The sequence below is a fragment of the Oryctolagus cuniculus genome, chromosome 1, assembly GCF_051225735.1.
Source record: "Oryctolagus cuniculus isolate XC-2025 breed Fujian yellow rabbit chromosome 1, ASM5122573v1, whole genome shotgun sequence".
NCBI lineage: Eukaryota > Metazoa > Chordata > Mammalia > Lagomorpha > Leporidae > Oryctolagus > Oryctolagus cuniculus.
Window position 1 is genome coordinate 161,562,114 of NC_142867.1, and position 24,167 is coordinate 161,586,280.

At 44.5% G+C, this 24,167-nt stretch overlaps 1 protein-coding gene across 6 annotated transcripts in view; it reads right to left on the reverse strand.

Moving 5' to 3' along the window:
• The window catches only part of PIP5K1B (phosphatidylinositol-4-phosphate 5-kinase type 1 beta), a 324,599-nt gene that overhangs the window by 200,334 nt on the left and 100,098 nt on the right, over positions 1-24,167 (reverse strand). The window contains exon 1 of one of the 6 annotated variants that reach the window (XM_070051060.2): positions 22,376-22,450. The exons of the other annotated variants lie outside the window; for them this stretch is intronic. The gene's annotated coding sequence lies outside the window, so the exon portion shown is untranslated. Of the gene's footprint in view, positions 1-22,375; positions 22,451-24,167 lie in introns of those variants that run through there. 6 annotated transcript variants of the gene reach the window in all.

The window sequence follows — 24,167 nt, forward strand, 5'->3', positions numbered from 1 at the left end:
CTCATGTTTTACTAAATTCACTCCTAAATACATTCATCTGTCACTCATTTAAATAGGGAGTTTTCAAACTAGCTCATATAAGGGGGAAAAAAAGAGCTTTATAAATGATCTTTTTACTGTTCAAATCCCCTTACAGAATTTTAGAAGCCTTCAGGGAGAGTCTCTGTTGCAGCACTGGCACAGCTTATTTCAATTTCATTTCCTTTTGCAGTCACCAAACTCTAACACAATACTGGGTCACAGCAATAGGGAGATGGAAGTGCCAGGCACTTACAACATAATCCTTCAGTAATCACCATCCACCCGCCATGATGCTCCATGGGCTCAGTAATGTGCTGGGCTCTTTCTTTCCTTTTACCTTTGTTTTGCACTTAACAGTTTGTACCATTTTGCCATATTTGCTTCATATGTAAATGATACACACATGTATTTCTGAAAGCGGAGTGAATATAGTAATACCATATAACATGGGATTTATGGACAAAGATCTTAAAATGAAGGTAAGAATAATATAAGAGATATAACTTAGTGAAGACAACATTTATAAACACCTACATACCAAATAACATGACATCTACACATTAAAAAAAATCATACTCACACATACACACAAACTTCCACATACCCAAGAAAATGTGGTACTTTTTGTGTCTGGCTAATTTCCCTTAATCTAATGATCTCTAATTCCACCTATTTTGTTGCAAATGTCCGGATTACATTCTTTGTTTTTGAGTAGTACTCCATTGTGTGTATATACTGCATTTTCTTTGGTATCTACTCATCCACTTAAGAGCAGCTACATTGGCTACTGTGAACAGAGCTGCAGTAAGTGTGGAAGAGCACTTTCTGCTACTCTAACTTACTTTAAGATTGTAACAGGAATGTCTACTGAATAATATCAAAGGTGTTTTCAGTATCAGATGATAGAATCAACATTCTCCTTTACTCTGCTGTACTAACAATGTTGAGAGACTTCACGGTGCAAAATCATCCTTACATTTCTAGAACAAACCTCAACTTAGATTTGACTTGCTAACCTTTTCAAAGGACATTTTTGTGAGTGATATCACTGTTGTTAGTAGGAAAAAAAATTGTCGTGCCACCTTTAACAGATTTTGATATAAAGGTCTTGATACTTTTCATAAAATGGAAGGCCTTCTATCTTCATATGCACTGTTTTTTTCCCATAATTTTTCATATCTTGGGATTTATTACCTCCTTTGGATCAAATTTTGGTAAATTATAATTTGTTAGAAAACCATCAATTTTCTATAGGTGTTAAAATTTTTTACCATAACATTGCACATACTCTTCTCTTGATGAATTTTTAAAATCCTTTTGAGATCTGGATAATGTCTTTTATTCCTAAAGTAGTATGTATGTGTATATATATATATGTAATATAGTATTAATACTGCTTTTATGTGTTTTAATTAGTCAGATTCCTCTTTTTTGTTTGTGGCCATTCCCATTAATCTAAGCTTTCACTGCTCACAATACCTTCCTTTGTGGATTTAGAGAAAATTGTTAGATAAAATACTTGGTTGACTTTCTATTCCTTGAAAAAAAAAGTACCTAAAATATTTCAGCTATAACGTATTCTTGAACACCTTAACAATTTCCCTGTAAGTTTTGATGTGAAGACTTCTATTTATTTAATTAACTTCCAGATAATTGGCCATTTTGCATTTGATTTTCAATTTGATGCAAAAAACATCTCCAAGAGGTTTTCTTAATTTCAAGTATTTACATCTCACTTACTATGCTCTCATTGCCAGATGAGCCAAGCATCTCCCTTGCACCCCAAATTCATCATTTTTTCCCGACAACCAAATAAAGTTTTTGTAAATGTTTTATAGACACAAGAGAAGATGCATATCCTCTGTTTATGAGGTAAAATGTCCTACATAATTACCATCTTATATAATTGTCTACTTTGTCAAACTTTGAAAGAAACATAGCCAATTCTCTAAAATGATTATAATTTTATCAGTTCTCCTGTATTTCGACTTCTTCTCTCAACATTCTGTAACTATTTTGTCTAACAGATGAAGGAAATGCCTGTAACAATGTTATTGTAAATTATATTCTTTATCCTTAAAAATATCTGTTTTTCTTACTCAGTAAGTTTGGTCTTGAGTTTTGCCTCAATTGATGCTAATATCTCCATTTTTGGCTTTCCTTCTTTTTTGCATTTGCCTTAATCATCAGCTCCTCTGGGTTATTTTGTCCCACCCGTGTTTCTCATAAATAGCTTAAACTTGGAATTTTGTTTTTTTCTAATCAAAGACTCCTTGTTATTTACAACAAGACTTCAAAAAATATACTTCCATGTGACAAGGGTTATATTTGGTTTGTGTCTGCCATATTTGTCTACTTGGACAGTTGTTGTGACAATATTCTTACTCATTCCTTTTTGTGCTGGATTAATTAAGCTTACAATTCCATTCTTTCTAGTAAGTGAATTTTTTTTTACTTCATGCTTATTTTGTCAGTTACCTTTCCGTTTATTAAAGAAAAACACGAGTCTACATCATCCACCGTGGTAGACACAGAGTCTGCCACCCACATCTCCCTGGAGGAGGGAAGGCTGGCCACCACTGGGACTGTGGCCAGCAGACACCCTAAGCTGTCAGCAACTTCTGGGTCTGCCTTCTCCTCGGTCTCAGGCTCTGGGAGACAGCCACATACCCTCTCCAAACAGGCAGTCCAGGCAGTGAGCATCCTGCATGGGTGTTTGGCTTTGCATTTCTTCCCTCCTCCTCTTAGTTTACTAATCAACTACCTCAGATGTGTGGCTTAAAATGACAGAAATTGATTTTCCCATAGTTCTGGAGGTCAGAAGTCCAAAAATCAAGGTACCAGCAGAGCCATACTCCCTCTGAGATTCTGCTCAGAATGTCTCCTTCCAAGCTCTTCCCAGCGGCCGGTAGTGGCCATGGGTCCTGGGCAGCTCCTGGCTGTGGCTGCATCACTCCAGTCTTGGCCTCTGTCTGCGAACAGCATTCTCCCTGTGTACTCCTGTCTTCAAGTGGCATTTTACTCTTCTCATATGGACACCAGTGACACTGGCTAGGGCCCACCTCTGTGACCTCATCTTGACTTAATTACATCTGAAGACTCTATTCCCAAAAAAAGTCAGGCACACAGCTACAAGGGGTTAGCACTTCAACATTTTGGGGGGACAGGGAGTGTAATTCAAGTCATAACCTAGGTACTAATTCCAAATAAGCATCATAAATCCAAAACTCTGAGCACTTGCTCCCAAGAACCCAGTGCACAACACCTCGTCTCTCTTCCTTGGCAACAGGCAGAGATGGCTGGAATATTCTTACTCTTGATTGCCTGTTCCACCCCAGACTACTGAACATCTCCTCACAGTATGTCATTTAGAAGGGATTAAGAGATCTGAGTCAATAAATGCCAGCTCATAGTCACATGATCACCATGCATTTACACTTGAGCATGCATTGTGCAAGGTTCACTGCTGTCACCATTGCCTTGGCCCTTCACCTCCTCCCATCCTGACATATTTGTTCTGATCCAAGTCTCATTTGGTTCAAACACCTGCAGTAGTTCTCTCAGGGGTGGCACAGTCACTGCATGCTTGGGAATGTCTTTATTTTGTCCTCCTATAGGAACACATCTCTGTCAGTCCAAGACTCATGACCCAGTCCTTTTCCTTCATCTCTCTATAAATTACAAATTGCTGTCTTCTTGTTTCCCAGTTTACAGAGTCTGAGGTTCTGTATTGGTAACCAACTACTTTTCTCCATATGGAAAACTATGCATTTTTTTAAAACACCATTTAAAAATTCCTTAATGATAAATTTTTCTTTTTTTTGCATCCACCTTCCCCAGTCAAGAAACTCATAAGGATTAATATTGCTCAGAAGGCAGCTATCTGATGATGTGACATAAATCATGAATAAAATTTAGGCCAGCTCAGTGACGAATTAACACTGCATATCCTTCAGTCAGCACTCTGAATATTATTCCTCTTCACCATCCTGTTGATAGGAATTGTATAGTGTAGGATTCAGGGTTATAGGGATTGGCAAGAGCCTGGAATGCAGAAACTCCAGTGGCCTCATCAGGGCTTACTCATGAGGCTCCTGCAAGAAATGCGTTGACAAGTGATCTGACATGAGGCTCCCAGTTAGAGCTGACTTTCAAAAATCATTTCTGACATTAATCAGAGCTACCTTATGGTGTCATATGGTTAGACTGATGAGTCATCAGCTCAGCTGACAATAATATGCACCAGGCAACAATTTTCTTGACTGCTTATCTATCCTGGTATTTAGGGCCTGGATTATGTTACCTGAGGGATAAGTAATTTATACTGTTTTGTAACTTTCTACATTTTTATTATTAAAAATGTATTTGAAAGGCTGAGTAACAGGAAAAGATAAATCTTCCATACACTGGTTTACTCCCCAAATGCCAGCGACAGGCAGAGCTGGGCCAAGACAAAGCCAGGAGCCAGGAAGCCCATCTGGATCTCCCAGGTGGGTAGCAGGGGTTCAATATGTGGGCCATCATCTGCTGTCTCCTAAGCGCATTAGCAGGAGGCTGGATCAGAAGCAGGGGTGCAGGCAGGACTCTGTGGCATGCAGGTATCTCAAGCAGCAGATTAACCTGCTGTGCCGCAGTGCCTGCCCCCTATGTTTTTTGAGGAAAGGAAAGATAGTATCTTTTACTGAGCAACACTGATGTGTGAAATTGTCACACACGTGACCTCATTGTCTTACAAATAATCTTTTTACCCTCCTCAGTGCAGCCTGTGCTGTTCTGACACTTGTCATTGACTGTCTATGAAGTCCATAGGACACAGTCATTTTTAATTTTGCTATGACAGCCTGGCTTTGCTATTCTCTACACCAGTGCTGGCCATCACGACCAGTTAGGTAGCATTTTTAAAATTAAGACTCTTAGGCCAGATACTGAAATAAGCAAATCACTGCTTCTGTGTGGTGGGTCCAGGGAGCCCGTATTTTCAGCATGCTTCACAGGTTTGGGCCCATCTAAGCTACTCTGATGAGTAAAAGCAATGAAGAGATTTTTATCATATCAAGAGATGTATGAGGGTCTCCTAGGGGAAACAGAAAGCACTCTGGGTGTGATAGAGAGGGAATTTAATACACAGAATGGGTCATCAGAGAGATGGATTAGCTGAAAAGCTAACTAAGGTTAATGCGCCTGGGAGAGCAGTAGTAGATGGCCCAAGTCCTTGGGCCTCTGCACCCACGTGGGAAACACAGAAGAAGCTCCTGGCTCCTGGCTTTGGAACGGTGAAGCTCTGGTGGGGTTTGAACATTTGGGGAGTGAACCAGAGGATGGAAAATCCTCTCCTTCTCTGTTTCTGCCTCTCTCTCTCTCTCTCTCTCTCTCACCTTCTCTTTGTAACTCTGCCTTTCAAATAAATAAATAAATCTTTGAAAAATACAATCAAAAAATAATAAGAAAAGCTAAGCAGAGAATAGTGATGAATCAGAAATTAACATCAACAGGACCCCACTACCGCTCTTAGGGCCAGATGCAAAACAAGAGGAGGTGGTGTTAACAGACCTCAAAAGCCAGAGGTGTCTGTGGAGGCCAGAATGCCAAGGTGAGAATTCACTGGCAGAAGTTGGTCATAGAAGAAGCAGAATGTTTGGAGGAGTGGAGAAGACACAGTCACTGTAAGAGGCAACACCCGAGAGAGAGAGAGAGAGAGAGAGAGAGAGAGAGAGAAGATCCGGACTCCTTCCTTCCACCTGTCAATCCCTGTCTGTGCCAACCAGCTGAAAACCATCTGCTCCCAGTAGAGCCTGAGGAATGCACCCTGCAGAGGACTTCCCTGTGATGTAGAACAGGGACAAGAGAGGAATGCTGTCAGGACATTCGAGCCAGTGATGGGCCACAGAATGAAAGAGACATTGCAATGAAAGTGGGGAAGCATATATGGGGTGATGATGTATCAAGGACACAAATGTGGGATTGGGAGGGTGGCTAGGAGCTGCTACAAACACTTCTATTTTGAGGACTCGGGGAATTTGTTAAGAGCTTACAGAGATCACTTCCCTGTGGACAGGGTATATTGCAGCCCCTTCTGTGGGTAAGACTGTGACTTTGGACAATTTGCCTGGAGTCAAGAAAGCCTAGAGCTGAGATTTAATCCAGAGTTCTGAGACCTCAAATCTCATGAAGCAACCAGGCCTGCTGGGAAGAACACTGGACGAGGCCTCAGAAGACTAGTTCTAGGGCCGCTCTGTCTGCTTCTCTTTTACCATCAACTGTACTGGGTCCATTCAGTGCTTCTAGACTGAAGCCAATGCCAAATTTCACCTCAAATCCTCTCTGAACTGAGGCCAGGACTTATTAATTACTTGATCATGATGAGAGCAATCTGTCCAATGGGAGCTGAGCTTCCCCAGGACGTCATAGTCCATTGTTTTCAAGCCATTCAGGCTGGAGATGCTAACATTCCCTAGTGCATCTTCCAAAAGAGAAGGCAATTAAAAGGTAAATCAGACCTTGGTCCCACCTGTGTGTTAATGCTCATCGTTTCTGTTTTAACAATGCATCTGAGTTCATGTTCACCACCTTATAGCAAATATATCCGCCCTTCCATTCATTCAGTAAGCACTTACTGAGCATCACGTGTCAGGCAGGGAGCTTGGCCCTGGCTCTTTAATGGCAAAGACAGTTTGCTGACAGTTAATCATCAAAGAAGTCACATCAACCAGAGACAAGGACATGTCAACAACTATGTTTCATGTACTCTACTCTGGGATTCTGGAAGAAGAACTGCGCACATCTGCCTGTGTGGGTCATGAAAAGATTCACTGAGGAGGAACCGGAAGCAGACTCAGAACTGGAAGCAGTCTGCATGGACAGCAGGTTGAGAGGCAGAATGTGGGGAAGATGCCCGGCCGGCTTCACTGCGGCTTGCTTAAAGACGGGTGCTGCAGCAGGAAGGAGCGTGTTGACACTTCCATGGGTATTTTCTAAGGTCATCAGTCTTGCATTGTAACTTACTGGAAGAAACAATGTCTGAGGCGATAGATGAGCTAATGACCCTGGTTTGATCACTACACAATGCACACAGCCATCAGAACAGCTCAAAGTACTCCATACATTCGAGAACTTGTAAATCAAAATACGACTTGAAAAAAATTACTCCTTGGGCTGGTGAAACTGCTGCCTGTGATGCCAGCATCCCATATGTGCACCAATTGCATTCCCAGCTGCTCTACTTCTGACCCAGCTCCCTGCTAATGTACCTAGGAACACAGTGGAAGTGGACCAAGTACTTGGGCTCCTGCTAACCACATGGGAGACCTGGATGAAGTTCCTAGCTTTGGCTAGGCCCTAGTGCTGGCTGTTGTGGCCATCAAGGGAGTGAACCAGCGGATGGAAAATCTCTCCCTCTCTCTTTCTCTTTCTTTCTCTCCGTTCCTCCCTCTAACTCTTCCTTTCAAATAAAAAAAAATCTTAAAAAAATTAATCCAAAGCAATACATAGTTTGGGATGTAACTCACAGGATCAAAGATCTCCTGATATCTCCCCATCTCTGATCATAAGCGATCTTTTGCCTGATTAAAAACAAATGTGTGAAAATGTATATGATTCATGAAAACCTAGCAAGCATCCTCAGGAGAATGTCAGCCCACCACATAGTCTTACTGGGATGGCAGGAAGCACTGCTATTCTCCTTCCAGCACACTTGACAAGTGTGCTATCTTTGTGCTGTGGTTTTGACCATAACAGTACAAAAGCAGCAACAATGATAATAAAAAAATCAGGAGACAACAGGGTTTAAAAACATGATGGGTTATTTTCTGAGGCTTGAATACAAGCAACAAAAATATATCAAACTGAAAACAGTCCTTGACATAGTTTCCAAAGTGTCTATACTCTTCAGACCAGAAACAATTGTTATAATAAAAATAAACCTGAGTTTATGATTCCTTAAGAATATTTGCATAATTTTAAAGAATATTTGCATAAATTCTCAAAGAAATTTAGAAAGCACACATGTTAAATATTTGCACAATGGAAGCCACCGGTACATACATATGTTCAGACACACGGTATGTTACACGTTTGTATGCCCAGACGCCATAAAATTAGAAGTATGATATCTTGCAATCAACATAAAGTTCTCCTTTTCTCACTGACGAAAATAATTTAAATGAGTTTCATTTCGTGCATCTAATATTTATATAATGAAAGCACTGCCAAAACCAATTCCAAATGATGGCACCTGCTCACTACGAATCCAAATGGAGACCAATCAAAACAAATTGCAGGGCTCTTATATTCTCCCATAAAACACATTCATCAGCTCTCAGAATGGCTCTCACAAAGTGAATAAACAGAATAGCTATAAATGGTGATGACAAAAGGCTCGGCATAAAATGAACCACTGGTAATTCATTTTCCCAACAAAGGTTGTGTTAAAAGAATTCATACTCCTTTTCAAAACAAGCCTTCATTGCAACCAAGAGACAGAGGAAACTTGCAGTTGAAAACAACCATGGGGGACGTGTTGTTTTTAAACCATTATTGCATGGTCTTCTCCTCCTTGATTTTATTTTAAAAACACAGAACATATTCCTGTGTGTCTGATGGTAGCATCTGAGTGGGAGGGGGAAGTCAGGAGAGCAAACAGGTCTACGGTCACACTGGAACATAATGAAAATTTAATGAACACTGTTGTTATTTTTCTCCTCTTTCCAGTTGCATCTGGGATGAGCACTCAGAATCTCACACAGCTGGGCTTTCTGTGTCCCCATGACTTTCTCGGTCCTAGTTTTTACTGGACTGGACCTCAGGCAGACATCCCACAATTGCATTTTTACCTCATGGTAAAATTTCAGACTTTTTTTCACCATATTAAGCCACATGAAAATAAAAGACTCACACTTTATTTCTTAAGAGTGCATGCCTCAGGGATCACTCAGTTATGAAAATGACTTATCATAAACCACATGCAAATAAAGCCAACGATGAAGGTAGAGACATGCTTGGTCTCACCAACAACCAAGTCTCTTTGGCCTTGCTCTGGCAGCAGTCTACAAGGTATTTCTGGGTCTATTTCATCTTCTGTTGAGAAAGGCCAGCAGCACAGGTCTCCCACATGCCCCAAGTGCAAAGAGGAGCTGGGAGTCTGTCCAGAGGACCCTTCTGCTCCAGGCACCTAGGGACTCTGTGCCTGCTGGGAAGTCCAATGAACACAGAAGGCAAGGCCTCCGTTAGAGAGGAGGATGCTGCTGCAAGCAAAGTAAAACTGAGCGTGAGAAATGCTTTGCCCAACCAAATGCCTCTTTTAAAGCCTTCTTAAGGGCCTGTGTCATGGCGAATAGGTAAAGCCAAACTTGTGATGTTAGCAACCCAAAAGAGCACCAGTTCGTGTCCTGGCTATTCCACTTCTAAAGCTGCAAAAGGAGCAGAAGATGGTCCAAATACTTGGACCCTTGCCACACATGTGGGAGACCCAGATGAAGCTCCTGGCTTTGGCATGACTCAGCTCTGGCCATTGCAGTCATCGGGAGTGAGTCAGCAGATGGAAGATCTGTCTGTCCCTCTTTAACTCTGACTTTCAAATAAATAAATCTTTTTTAAAAGTCTTTTCTATAGTTCTGAACATTAAGCTTAATTGGCAACAAGTACTAACAGTCATTTCAAACTAGCCACATACAAATAGGTGCCTGAACAAGTTCACTGAAAAATGGAATTAAAAGATAAGTTTACTTTGAGATAAAAGAATTTTGCAGTCTATACATAGGAGAGGTGTTCAAAAAGCTCACAGAAAGTGTGTATTTTGAAAAACACTGAGTAGATTTCTAAATGCTTTAGCAACAAAACTTCTCTTTTAAAACCAACTTTTTGAAGAGCCCTTGTACACATGTCTAATAAGGGAAAACAGCGTGAAAATAACCATTAAGAGAATTCCTCAAATAAAAGGCTGTTCAGTGACTTCAGCATGCACGCTAGGCCTCCCGGAGGTGAGGACTGTGGGAGATGGACCAGCAAGCAAGACAGTCTCTGTGGTCAAAGCTGTAAGACAGATGCCAGAACGCAAGTCCATCCAGCAATGGGAGTCTTCAGAAGGATTAGGAGCTCAACCTGCACACAGACTCCACCTCTTCAAGCCTTCAATCGCTTGTAGGGAATGCCCTACAAACTCAATAAAAAAAAGAAAGGAAACACATAAAAATAATAATAGCCAGGCCAAGAGATCACAAACCAGCTGTTAGTCACCACATATTAAATTTCCAGTGCTTGGTACATGTTTGGCTGTGTGCAGGGCTGAGATACATGGAGTAAGGAGTTGCTTCCCAAGAAACAACAATTTCACTAGACAATCAAGACTAAAAGGAGAAGTTGAGAAGAAACGGGGTGGCAGGGGTCTAGGGTAACCCCCCCCTTTTTTTTTTTAAAGATTTGTTTACTTATTTATTTGAAAAAGAAGAGCAGCAGAGAGGGAGAAAGAGAAAGAGAGAGAGACAAAGATAGACAGACAAAGATCTTACATGCACAGGTTTTTTTTCTCAAAATAGCCACAACAGCCAGGGCTGAGCTAGGCCAAAGCCAGGAGCCAGGAACTACACCTCAGTGTCTTCCACATGCATGGCCAGGGCCCAAGCACATTAGTAGGAAGCTGAGTCAGAAGTGGAGCAGCCAGGACCTGGACCAGTGCTCTGATAGCGATGCTGGCATCACTAGCAGTGGTTTGATTCACTGGGCCACAACTCTGGTCCCTACGGTAATGGTCTCAAGGGATGAGTGAGATGTCGGAGCAGAAGAGATGGGCTGTTAGAGGGACAGAAGGGGCAAGCACAGAGAAGGGCACGCCTGGCAATACAGGTAAACTCTCCCAACACAACATGGAGACGAGCTGGTGGGATCACCAGCGGAAAGTCCACAGCCATGGGACCAGGCACAGACGTCACAGTTAGGAAACATCTGCCGAAGACTTTTGACACCAATGTTTTTGAAAACTAATATTGTTTATGAGTAGACAAGATGAAAAGGCAAGGGAAGACCTGATCAAAGAGAGGATGCTACAGACCAGGGCAGGGTTGGACACTGAGAGGAAGGAGCCCCGTGTGTGGTCACCATGGAAACATCAGCTGACCCTGGGCTGGACTGGGCCTGAGGAGTACGGTATTAGGTCCGTGGTAACCAGGCTTTCAAGTTTCACCAACCACCGAAGACCACGCAACATCAAGAGCAGCTTTCTGGCCGGCGCCGCGGCTCACTAGGCTAATCCTCTGCCTGTGGCGCCGGCACCCTGGGTTCTAGTCCCGGTTGGGGTGCCGGATTCTGTCCCCATTGCCCCTCTTCCAGGCCAGCTCTCTGCTGTGACCCGGGAGTGTAGTGGAGGATGGCCCAAGTGCTTGGGCCCTGCACCCCATGGGAGACCAGGAGAAGCACCTGGCTCCTGGCTTCGGACAGGCGTGGTACGCTGGCCACAGCTGCTGGCCGCGGCGGCCATTGGAGGGTGAACCAATGGTAAAGGAAGACCTTTCTCTCTGTCTCTCTCTCTCTCACACTATCCACTCTGCCTGTCAAAAAAAATTAAAAAATTTTAAAAAAAGAGCAGCTTTCTCCCTGCTGCTGGTCACCCTTGCCACTCCCAGCACTCGCCTGCCCCGGGCCACCCCAACAGATGATCCCCATGGCAAGCTTCTACAACACAGAGGCTGAGGGGCCTACGCAGCTTTGGTCCTGGACCTGTGCAGAGCCAGGGCTTGCCAAAGTCATTGGAGCAGCAAATGACGAATTTTGCAAATTTAACCAGTGTGCAGAAAAATTCACAGGTAAGACTTGGTGCTTCTAGACAAGCAGACAGACAGAGATACTGTCAGAGCCCGACAACCTTGCAGTTCCGAGATAGAATCCAGGCAGACTCCCTAGCAAGCTGCTGGGATCTGCAACGGCCCCACCCTAGGTCTGCAAAATAATGATCTCCACCATGCACTGGAGCTCTTCACAGGTGTTTCTAATCCTGGCAGCTAAACTCCCCTTAACTGTCAGGAAATACAGCATCAGTAAGCTTCCATAAGCTATGCTGAGGTCTTCACCCCCTTCCACCTGTCACCACCCACTCTGCAGAGCTGCTCCCAATGGGACAGGTGGTGGCAGCTTGGTCACATGGGAGTCACGCTGCCCAGCTTCAATGCCCACTGCTCTACCCACCAGTTGCCTGGCCTCCTCAAGTCATTGCATCTGTGTGCCTCAGTGTCACTGAGAAACAGGGAACTTGACAGTCATGAAGCTGGTCCATAGCACTCAGAAAGGCCCATGCTATGGAATGCACAGTCCATGCATTAGGCGTGGTTGCTATTATTTTTGGCCATCCTCTCCAAAGGCACACAGGAGAAAGAAGCTGTCTCCACTCCTCTTTGTGACTTCTTGTGAACACAGAGAGACTCAAGGCATTTAAGCCCAACTAGGCATGGTGCTCATGCACCATTCCACACGCTACCTGGACCCTAGACCCTCACTCGAGGCAAAGGTGCCTGTACCCACACTGCCCTAGCCCATCCAGAGGGCTCACTCTGCCACAGATGGTGCAGGCTCCCAGCCAGCCTCTGGCCAGTGCCCAATGTTAGTTCCACCTGAATGAGCCTCTCCATCACCCTGTGTGCACCCACCCCCCAGGGCCTCTCTCCTGGAGCACAGCATACCTTGGCCGTGCCCTCCTAGCCCTTGGTCGGCACACTGATGTCAGGTACAGGCAAGTGCAGAGGGGAGCTCAGACTACGCCTGCTCCCAGTCCTACTCGTTACCAAGGCTAATACAGATGAAGCACACCAATGGAGCAGGCACTCTTTTAAGTGCCACGTGGATGAACTCATTGAGTCCTGCAACAACTCTAAATCACAGGCTTCTGTTATCTTCATTGCTTGGTTGCAGGGAAAAGGGAGGCAACAGAGAGATAAAGTGATTTGCCCAAGCTCACACAGAGCAGGGATGAGAATGCATAGACTGGCTAGTTCTACAGTTGCCCCTTCTTCTTTTCTCATTTATTTATTTATTTATTTGAAAGGCACGGTATGGACAGAGAGCAAGAGAGAGGGAAAGAGGGAGAGGGAGGGAGGGAGAAAGAGAGAGAGAGAAAGAGAGAGAGAGAGAGGGAGGGAGAAGGAGAGGGAGAGAGAGAGAGAGAGAGAGAGAGAGAGACTGACTGACTTCCATCTGTGGGTTCATTCCCCAAATGGCCACAATAGCCAGAGATGGGCCGGGCCAAAGTCAGGATCCAGGAGCTTCATCTAGATCTCTCATGTGTGTGGCTGGGGCCCAATCACTTGGGTCACTGTCCACTGCTTTCCCAGGCCATTAGCAGGGAGCTAGATTGGAAGTGGAGTACCCAGGACTGAAACCAGCACCCATATGGTATCCTGGTGGTGGCTTATCCCTCTACGCCACAACACCAGGTCCCCAGGGTTGTACTCTCACCCCTCTGCTAACAGCCGATTTTAAGACTTCACTCACTTCCCAAGTGTCCTATCTGACAAGCTCTGTGTTCTGCCCCCAGCCTCCCAAGAAGTGACAGTGCCTTCCCTTTCTGTAAGCACTGGGCACTCAGGGGAGCCATGCCAACCCTTCTCTCTAATGCTCAGCTAAGGTTTGCTCTGAGTTCCTGCAGCACCCCTGTCTGGGGCCCTCTCAACCATTCTCCTTCCCCCAGTCTCCAACCTTGCCTTGGCCCTGAGAATATGAACAAGTTGTCTGTCCAGGGCCCCTTCCTCTCAGCTCCTGGGGCCTCTTCTCCTGGACCCGACCCTCTGGCTGCAACTCTGTCCTCACTCCTCTTCCATGCAAGGTCAAATTCTCAAAAGTCCTGCCTTGCCTGCCACCCCATCCACTCAACTCACAGTGGCACACCACTGGGCCTCCCTGAGATCCACCCCGGGTTCACTAACACAGTCTTTGCTGCTACACCCTGAAGTCTCTCCCTTATGTTTCCTGACTCCTCGGAAGCATCAACACTGACTGTGCCCTGCTCACAGCAGGCTCTCGAATCTTTGTTGAACTGATGGATGACCAGTCCCCCTTTGCCAGGGGTCCCTTCTCCCCTCGCACCTGACACAGCCAACACGGTCATTTGCCTTCCCTATATCCCTTTTCCTTAGGTCCACTGCAGCAGGGGAAATGAGGTGCCCTGCTTAACAAACAAGAAACTTGTACTCCCAGATGTTCATGCCCAGGGAGACCTGTTCAAGAGGCAGGCCCAGTTGGCAGAAGAATTTCTAGCACTTGTCTTCTGCTCCTCACCTTTCTTCTACAGATGACAGATAAGAGAGAGGCATGAGCAAGGGCTCCCACTACCTCTCTGATCACTTTTTTTTTTTGGGGGGGGGGGGTTTCTTCAGCAGGCTCCTTTCTTGGGCTGTCTCTTAAAAATTCATGTTCCTTGTGGTCTCCGTATTCTTTTCTGCTCACTCACTCTGAGTAATCTCTTCCAAAGCCTACCTATTTGAAATGACTCTCAAGTAACTCTCGAGTGCAGATCTCTTTCCTGAGTTCCAGATTTACATTCCCAGTTACTTTCAGGTTCCTACAGGGTGTTAGAGACACTATACATTCAGTGTGCCCCAACCGCAGCTTGTCTCAATCTACCCCACTCAGAGAATGTTGCCACAGGCCACGCACTTGCCCAAGCCAGAAATCAATACTCTACTCCCCCAACTCACCAATCCAATCCTTTCTAATAAATCTCCTTACTGTTCTTTGATATGAGTTCTTTCCTCATATTTGTTTTTTTCTGGAACTATCTTAATTGAGACCTCACCAAAGCATAGGTTACGGTCTGGGCCTTCTAATTAGTCCTCCTTGCTGGGGCACACTACTGGTACAGGGACCATGATGCAAACCTGTCAATGCCACTCTCCTTTCTTAAAGTCCTGCAGTGGTTTCCCACTGTCTCGAGGCAGACCTCAAACTCTGGCACAACCCATGACTTCTCAGGCCTGGCCTTTTCAGATTCACCCCTCCCGGAGGTCCACCCCCAAGACAGGTTGAGCCATGTGGGATGATTTGCCATTCCCAGAATGCATCATGCTCACTGCCTCCTGCCTTTGTACACTCCAATGCCTGACATGCCACATCTCCATCCTCCACTGGGCAAGCACCCACTGTCCTCCAAGACACAGCCCAGGCTTTACTTCTTTCTGACTTCACTCCTACCCCTCCCCAAGAGGTTCAGGGTCTCCCCTCCATGCTGCTGGCATGCTGAGGGCTCACCTCTACTGTGATACTGACTGAAGCGTCGTCACAGTTACATTTCTTCCCTTTCCACTATACTCTAAGCTCACTAATGGCAGTAATATCTACAAAGGTACTTCCAAAGGTTCACAGACAAGTGGATGAAAAGGTAAGTTTATTTGGGTGCAAAAGACTTCAAAACCCATGTGGGAGCTTTTTGAAGACCCTCTCACTTGCATATATTTCAAAGTATTTTGCACTAAAGTAAACTTTGTTTTCATTCCATTTTTACATGCACCTTTTTAAGTATCCTCACATCTATCTATCTATCCCCATCCATCCATCAGTTCTTCCATAAATCATAGTGCCTGGCATATGGACAAACTCAAGTCTAAGGTTTAATGAATATATCCATGAATATATCTGTTATTACCAGATAAGCTACCTCAAATACTGAAAGGACATCTTATTCACTCCTCATGTATTATGTGGACACTTACTGGATGCTTTCTTCCTCTGTTTTAACACTGGATAATGAATGAAGGTTTGTTTTGCAGAGTAATAATGTGGAAAAACTAAGCTATAAATTTAACATCCCACCTATCTCCACAAGATCTCTCTCTCTTTCACTGTTTTATGTTTATTTTATACAAGTTTTGGATTATTTGAATGAATTTTCCTTTGGAATAAATCTATACAATGAATCCATACTCCTATCTATTATAAAAATATGGGGAAAACAGGGAAAATCACAACACGGAAGCAGCCAGCGATCTCCTCATCTACAGATGCTCCATTCTCTGGGCATCTTCTTCTAAACGGCTTGCTATTTACTTATTTGAAAGGGAGGCAGAGATCTTTATCTGCAGTTCATACCCTAAATGCACACAACAGAAGGAGCCTGGGACACAATCCAGGTCTCAAATGTGGGTGGGAGTGGTCCATTCATCATTTACTGCCTCCCAGGGTACCATTAGCAGGAAGTTGGGTTGCAATTGCAACCAGGACTTTGGCATGGGATGCTAGAGTCCCCAGCAGTGACTTACCCACTGCACCAAATGCCCATACCTAATAATCCATTTTCTGTGATGCCCACACAGATTTCACTCTCCATCTCCTGTTTCTAGACTAGCACAAAAGGCTGTACTCCTGGGGCAAACCTACGTCATTCACTCCGTCAGAATTCAACAGGGCATTAGTCACCAAACAAGACATGAAGGTGCTAGGCAGCAGCCGCTGGGAAGAGTGAAGACCTCTCAGCCTGGGCACAACTTCTCTTGGATCAGATGGGTTTTTGTCTTTGAACCCTACTCGGGTCCCAGGGTGCTGCCATTGCAAAGCCACTTTATCCTAAATGAAAACCTGATGCAGGATTTTTACGTATCTCCTCAGTAAGACTCAGTTCATCCTGACCCATTCTACTCCTCTCAACAGGCACATTAAACTCAGAGATAACAGTGTAATTTTTTATTAAATTATGTGCATTTCCATGGTGCCAAAAGCAAGAGAGAAAATCCCTAGTCATCAGTTTTAGACTATATTTCAAAATTGATCCACTTGGCGGACTGCCTCAATGCTCACCACTTGTCAACGACTCAATACCGAATACCATACGTGTGTGCTCTCTTCCCAGCTCCAAGGAAGAGGATAAACCTAGAATTCACAAACTCAGCCCAAGGGAAAGAAACCCAGGCCAGATCTAGCATTGCCTTGCAGATTAGCAATCCAACAGGGGAAAAATGTGCCCCTTCCCTAGTGCTAATGCTGCTAAGCTCCCCTGGAATTCTAAGTCCTCTCATGCCCAGGCTTGTTCTCACAGGATAGCCCTTATTTTGGAATTTTTCATCAGAATATACAGAAGTACATCCTGGTGCAAGCAAACCACCCACCACACACACACACCACACACACAACTTCCATCACCTTATCAGGAGGCAGACAGAGGAGTCTGGGAACATAGCAATGGCTTAGAGTACCACCAGATCAATCTGTCCACGTGGTAGCAGCAGGTGCCAACTCAGAAAGCCCTGGGAATGGGCATGGAAACATGAAACCTGGGTCACAACTTGCCTGTCTGGGAATTTTGTATGAGGGGAAGAAGGAGATGCAAGTACAGTGGATGCATTAGCAGCAGCAGATGCGTTCCAAGACCTCTGGTGGATGTCTGAAACTGCAGAAGTACGGGACCCTACAAATACTGCATTTTGTTTTTACTCTAGATCTTAGCAACCTTGGCATATCATTATTTTTCTTTCATTATTAAGTCAAAAACTTTCACTTTTCCCTTTGGGGCTCACTCTGACCTATGTGAATGACCAGCACTATTACTCTTACACTTTTGGGCCATTAGATAAAAAAAATTTTTTTTGTTGAACACAAGCATTGTTACACTACAGTATACTGATAAGCAAGATAGCTCCCAAGTGACTAACAGATGGGTAGCTTACATTTTCCAGAACTGGATGGTGCAAAATCTCATCACACTACTCACAATAGCATGCAATTAATATATATGAATTATTTACTTCTGGAATTTTCTAACCTTTTTAGATCATGGTTGACCAAGGGTAACTGAAATCACAGAAAGTGAAACTGTGGATAAGAGGGTCTACTATACAGAGAAAACTGCTGGAAATAATCTCAGACTTGAGTGCTCACAGTTTAGCTCCTCAAGAGCTTACCATAACAGGGTATTGGAGCAAAGGCACCCAAACACCCTATCCTCACATGAGAAGCTGGGGCCACCTTCACTGAATGGCAAAAGCACTCTGACTTCCAAAAATCCTTCTCTAAAAAGAGAAGAAAAAGACACCTCCTCTGGGAAGATTTAACTCTGCAAAGAAAAATGTCTCTATCCAACAGAAGGTGCATAGTGGTGCTTCAGTGTGGGCTGCAAGCCACCTACCATTTTCTCATCAGTGGGATACCCTTGGGCACTGTAGGAACTGTACAGAGCTGTACACAGCAGCCCTAACCTTTTAAACACAGCTTCCATCCATGGATAGCTGGGTGGGGCAACTTTTCAAGGTCAGTTTTAAATCAGTACAAGGAGCCGGCGCCGCGGCTCACTAGGCTAATCCTCCACCTAGTGGCGCCGGCACCCCGGGTTCTAGTCCCGGTTGGGGCGCCGGATTCTGTCCCGGTTGCCCCTCTTCCAGGCCAGCTCTCTGCTGTGGCCAGGGAGTGCAGTGGAGGATGGCCCAAGTACTTGGGCCCTGCACCCCATGGGAGACCAGGAAAAGCACCAGGCTCCTGGCTCCTGCCATCGGATCAGCGCGGTGCGCCGGCCGCGGCGCCCATTGGAGGGTGAACCAACGGCAAAGGAAGACCTTTCTCTCTGTCTCTCGCTCTCACTGTCCACTCTGCCTGTCAAAAAAATAAATAAATAAATAAATAAATCAGTACAAGGAGAAAGGTGGAATCTAAAGAACCCATGGTAGTTCAGGCTGTCCCTGAATGGAAACCATGGAATGCCAGATTCCTCTTTCATTTGGTGAGCATCTTGTGCATGTATAGGTCCCATGCTAGACTCTGGGAGAGAGACACAATACAAACCTTAGAAACAGGCAGTCTAAGGATAAATCCAACCCTAATGTTTGCTGAGACCAGACAAGAAAGCACTCACTGGCCTAAACTGGGCAACTGCTGCCCACAATATCTGCACCCCCATCAGTTCCAGTTCCTACAAGGAACTGCTGTGGGAAAGCCAGGATTTTGTAAATCATCTATGGAGAAATGTCTGTTTCAGGCTTTAGCCCATTTTAAAATCAAGTTGTTTATTTTTTCTTTTGTGACTGAGTTGTAGGGGCTCCTTACCTATGTTGGATATGAATCCCTTATCAGATACATGGTTTGTAAATATTTCTTCCCATTCTGCAGATTGCCTTTTCACTCTGTTGACTGCAAGCTTAGCAATGCATAACTCTTTAGTTTGATGTTGCCCTACTTTTGAGTTTTTTGTACTTGTTGCCTGTGTTTTCAATGTCATCCAAGAAATCACTGTCAAGATCAATGTCTTAAAGCTTTCCCCTGCATTTTCTCCTAGGAGTTTTACAGTTGCAGGTATTACATTTAGATTTAGATCTTCAATCGATCTTGAGTTGATTTTTGTGTATGGCGCAAGATAAAGGTCCTGTGTCATCCAGTTTTCCTAACACCATTTGTTGAAGACAGTATCCTTCCCCTGAATAAATTTTTGGCATCTCTGTCAAAAATCAGTTGACTGTATGCATGGATTAGTTGTTCTATATTTTTATTTTCCTGTCAGTGCCAAACTTATAATATACTCTTGATTGCTGCAGGTTTTTTTCTATATATATGTGTATGTCTTTTTCATTTTTATTCAAAAGGCAGAGAAACAGACAGACCTTCCATCCACTGGTCCACTCTCCAAATGGTTCTACAGCCAGAGTTAGGCCAGGCTGAAGCCTGGAGGCAGGAACTCAACCATGTCACCAAGGTCTCCCATGTGGGTGTTAAGGTCTCAAACTCTAAAGACATAGCCTGTTGCCTCCAGGGTGTGCACTAGCAGGAAACTAGAATCAAAAGTGAAGATGAGACTCAAACCCAGGCACTCCGATATGGGATGCTGGTGTCATCCTAGCTGTTGTGCCAAATGTCTTCCCCCCACAACATATTTTGATACCAAGAAGTGAGATATATCTAGCTTAGTTCTTTCTCAAGATTGCATTGACTATTTGAGGTTAATTTCTGGCACATGATCAACTTTAGGATTGATTTTTCTATTTATATTAAAAACATTGTAATTTTGACAGGGATCTCATTGAATCTGTAGATCACTTTAAGTAGTGAGGACATTTAAAAAACACAAAGTCTTCCAATCCATGAATATGGAATGTCTTTCTGTTTATTTAGATCTTTTATCAGTGTCTTATAATTTTTGTGTACAGCACTTTTGGCTCCTGTGTGAGTTTATTTCTAAGTCTTTTACTCTATTTGATGATACTGTGTGTGAGACTGTTTTCCTAGTTTGCTTTCCAGATAATTTACTGTTAGTACATAGAAATGCAATCATTGATAAGGTAGGTCTTTGAATTTAGAATTAAACTCCTTGGTGTTCTAGGACAGAACAGGCCAGCCCCTGACTCTAGGCTCACAGCCTTCTCTTCCTCCCCACAGCCCTGTCCTTTGTCTCCGAGGGCCTTGTGTACACGAGCTGAGCCCTGCCTGTGCCTCTGTAAACACTGTTCTCCACCATTCATGCTCAAGAGTGAATACTTTCGGCCGGCGCCGTGGCTCAATAGGCTAATCCTCCACCTTGCGGCGCCGGCACACCGGGTTCTAGTCCCGGTTGGGGCGCCGGATTCTGTCCCGGTTGCCCCTCTTCCAGGCCAGCTCTCTGCTGTGGCCAGGGAGTGCAGTGGAGGATGGCCCAGGTGCTTGGGCCCTGCACCCCATGGGAGACCAGGAAAAGCACCTGGCTCCTGGCTCCTGCCATCGGATCAGCGCGGTGCGCCGGCTGCAGCGGCGGCCATTGGAGGGTGAACCAACGGCAAAGGAAGACCTTTCTCTCTCTGTCTCTCTCTCTCACTGTCCACTCTGCCTGTCAAAAATAATAAAAAAAAAAAAAAAAAAAAAAAAAAAAGAGTGAATACTTTCAAGAGACGAACTTGGGGAAGAAGCTCCTAGCCCTGAAAGCACAGTCAGCATGACAGGGCAGGGAATTCTGGAATTATGGGATGCTGGTTACATGGAGTTTGGCCTAGAAGATGCCACACAGGCTCCAGTTTTGAATTCTCAGACTTCAGTGGAGAGGACACCATCAATGGAGGGCCAAGGTGGGACCCTTTAAAGTACAAGGCCCAGATGAGGTGGTCAAGGGCAGGGGCTCCTCTTACCTGGGCATAAGGGGAAATGGGCAGTTTCAACAACAGCCAGTCAGCACTTAGGTGTGATGGACACAGGAGACAAGGGAGCCCACAGGAAGGGCACACAGCCTGTACTCCGGAAAGGCTCCTCTGAGGGGGGATAGTTACCCGAGTTGGATCTCCAGGGATAACTCACAGGGAGCAAGGAAGAAATCAGTGCTTCCAAGACTCAGGGGCAACACTTGCAAAGGCGTGGGGCTGGGGAAACACGGCACCCTCCAGAAATCTCACAGTGGAACTCAGAGCATGCGCTGTGGAGGGGCTTCTGCAGGGAAGGCCTGGGGTGTCCATCATTTGCACAACCATGCGTGCCATAAACTGAGTCCCTGATAAACAAAGGATATGGACTAGAGAGAGGGCACCAGTATTCACTGTTTATAAATAAGTACACTCCAAGTGCTTTTTAAATTAAAGCCAGCATGCTGAGAGGAAGTGGGATCACCTTAACACAACTTTACCCAGATGCCAAACCTTTCCTTAGCTTTGGACTTACGTACCCAACTGACACCTCCTTTAGAATTCGGAAGTTTATTAGACAGAAGTCCTAGACAAAACTCAGAAACCTCTGCTGTCCTGCCCCTTGTGACTTTCTCCTCTCGCTCAGTGCCACTTCATTTCCCTTCTCACTCAAGTTAGCAAACTTGGAGTCATTCTAGAGTTTTCCCTCCTCCATTATCATGCCCTCCTCCAAGTCTGGCTGATTTCTCAAAACCCTAACCCTCCATCTTCACCACTACCTCTCAGCCCAGTTAGCAGCATCTCTTGCTGAGCCTAATACGAAGTTCCTAATTGGTCTCCCTGATTCTATTTTCCACAAGGCAGGAATGATCTTAAACAGGAAATCAGTTCACCTTAGGCTCTTGCGTAAAAACCTTTAATGTCTGGGCCAGCACTGTTGAGTGGCGGGTTAAGCTGCAGCCTACAGTGTGGGCATCCCACACGGGTGCCAGTTAGCGTCCCAGCTGCTCCATTTCTGGTCTAGCTCCCTGCTAATGTGCCTGGGAAGGCAGTGGAAGATGGCTCAAGTGTTTGAGCCCCTGCACCCACATGTGAGACCTGGAAGAAGCTACCAGCTCCTGGCTTCCACCTGGCCCAGCCCCCGTCGTTGCAATCATTTAAGGAGTGAACCAGCACATGGAAGATTCTCTCTTTCTCTCTGTTGTCCTTCTCTCTCTGTAACTCTTTCAAATAAATAAATAATAAATAAATGAATACATTCTTAAAAAGAAAAAGCAGCTTTAATGTCTTCTCATTGCATTTAGAATAAAACCGGAAATCCTTACCTTGGTCTAGGACATCGTGTCTGATTCGCTGCTTTCCTTGCTATGCAGCCTCCGTCAATACTCTTCTTCCCCTTGTGACTGTGTTTCAGCCCTATTGGCCTTACGTCAACGGCTCCAACAACCACCCACCTCTCTCTTCCGTGAGGACTTTGCACAGGCTACCCTCTTTGTCTGCGATGTTGCCCCCCCCCCCCACCACTCAATCCACAGCAGGTGCTTCTCTATAGTTCAAGCTCTCAGCTCCTTGTTTATTTCCTTCCTGACCTTTATTATAATTGGCAATGATTGCTTATCTGCATTTTTGGTTGCTGACTGTTTCCCCCAGGTGTAACACCAACTCCAGAAACCCAGAGGCTTAATGTCTGACAAGAAGTAGAGATAAAGTTGTTAATTAAGTTCAGTGTCTGGCCCATAATAGATGCTCAAGAAATATTTACCAAGTGAGCAATTTTACAGCCATATGAGAAGTCTACCCCATGTATCCCTCTCTAGTCTTTCGCTAATTAGGTTTCTTAACCTTGAAAAATTCCTTCCTTATAAAACAAGCTCAAGCCGGCGCCGTGGCTCAATAGGCTAATCCTCCACCTTGCGGCGCCGGCACACCGGGTTCTAGTCCCGGTTGGGGCGCCGGATTCTGTCCCGGTTGCCCCTCTTCCAGGCCAGCTCTCTGCTATGGCCAGGGAGTGCAGTGGAGGATGGCCCAGGTGCTTGGGCCCTGCACCCCATGGGAGACCAGGAAAAGCACCTGGCTCCTGGCTCCTGCCAGGATCAGCGCGGTGCGCCGGCTGCAGCGGCGGCCATTGGAGGGTGAACCAGCGGCAAAGGAAGACCTTTCTCTCTCTGTCTCTCTCTCTCACTGTCCACTCTGCCTGTCAAAAAAAAAAAAAAAAAAAAAAAAAAAAAAAAAAATAAATAAATAAAACAAGCTCAAAGTTAATAAAGGGATCATTGTGCTTTGAGGAGGTTTAATTTAAATCTGGGCTTCAGTAGATTATTTTCTTCAAGTATTTCACATGGGCTATTATGTGGACTCCACAGGGAACTAAAAATAAAATTAACATGGATGAAAATTCATTTATTTAAAATCATGGCAGTAAGACACTTATTAAATGTGGAAAATATTTAAATAAGACCTTGATGGCTTTCTCCTAATGTATCTATTGAGTCTAAACCTCTGGTTTCTTTCCACTATAAATCTGCTTTGTTTGAAATGTTAATATGTGCAACCCAAAGCTCTTCCGATGTGAAGACCACCAGGTGTGTACAGGGACCTTTATCATAATTTGGAGCATTACTTAGGGCACAAAAAAATTTAGTAGATAATTTGAACTACCTATTTTTTGTCTATTCTATCTTTCGATCTCTGAGAACCTGCAGCCATCATTTCTAAGCAATTGAATCCAAGGCAGGAGAAAAAGCATGCCCTTGAGACAGGAAGGAGTTACAAGAACATCTTGTTAAGTCATAACCATTTCATCTCATCTTCCAAGTTCAAATGGTTTAATCAGTTCCCAAAAAAGAACAAACCATTTACTTTACTTAAAGAAACAAAATTATAGAGAAATAAAAACATTAAATTAAAAAAAAACACCTTAACCTAAGAATTAATCTTTATGTTTGCAGTGAACATTGTGATTCTTGTTTGCTGGCAACTCCTCCATTGTTTATTGCACATATTTATGAAATTCTCCCACCCTTTATCTCCCTGATGAATGCCTAAGCACCTATGGCACCAAAGTTTTGCTGCCTCTATAATACCTCTGTATTTCTTTCCTCTGGGTTCTGGCAGCAT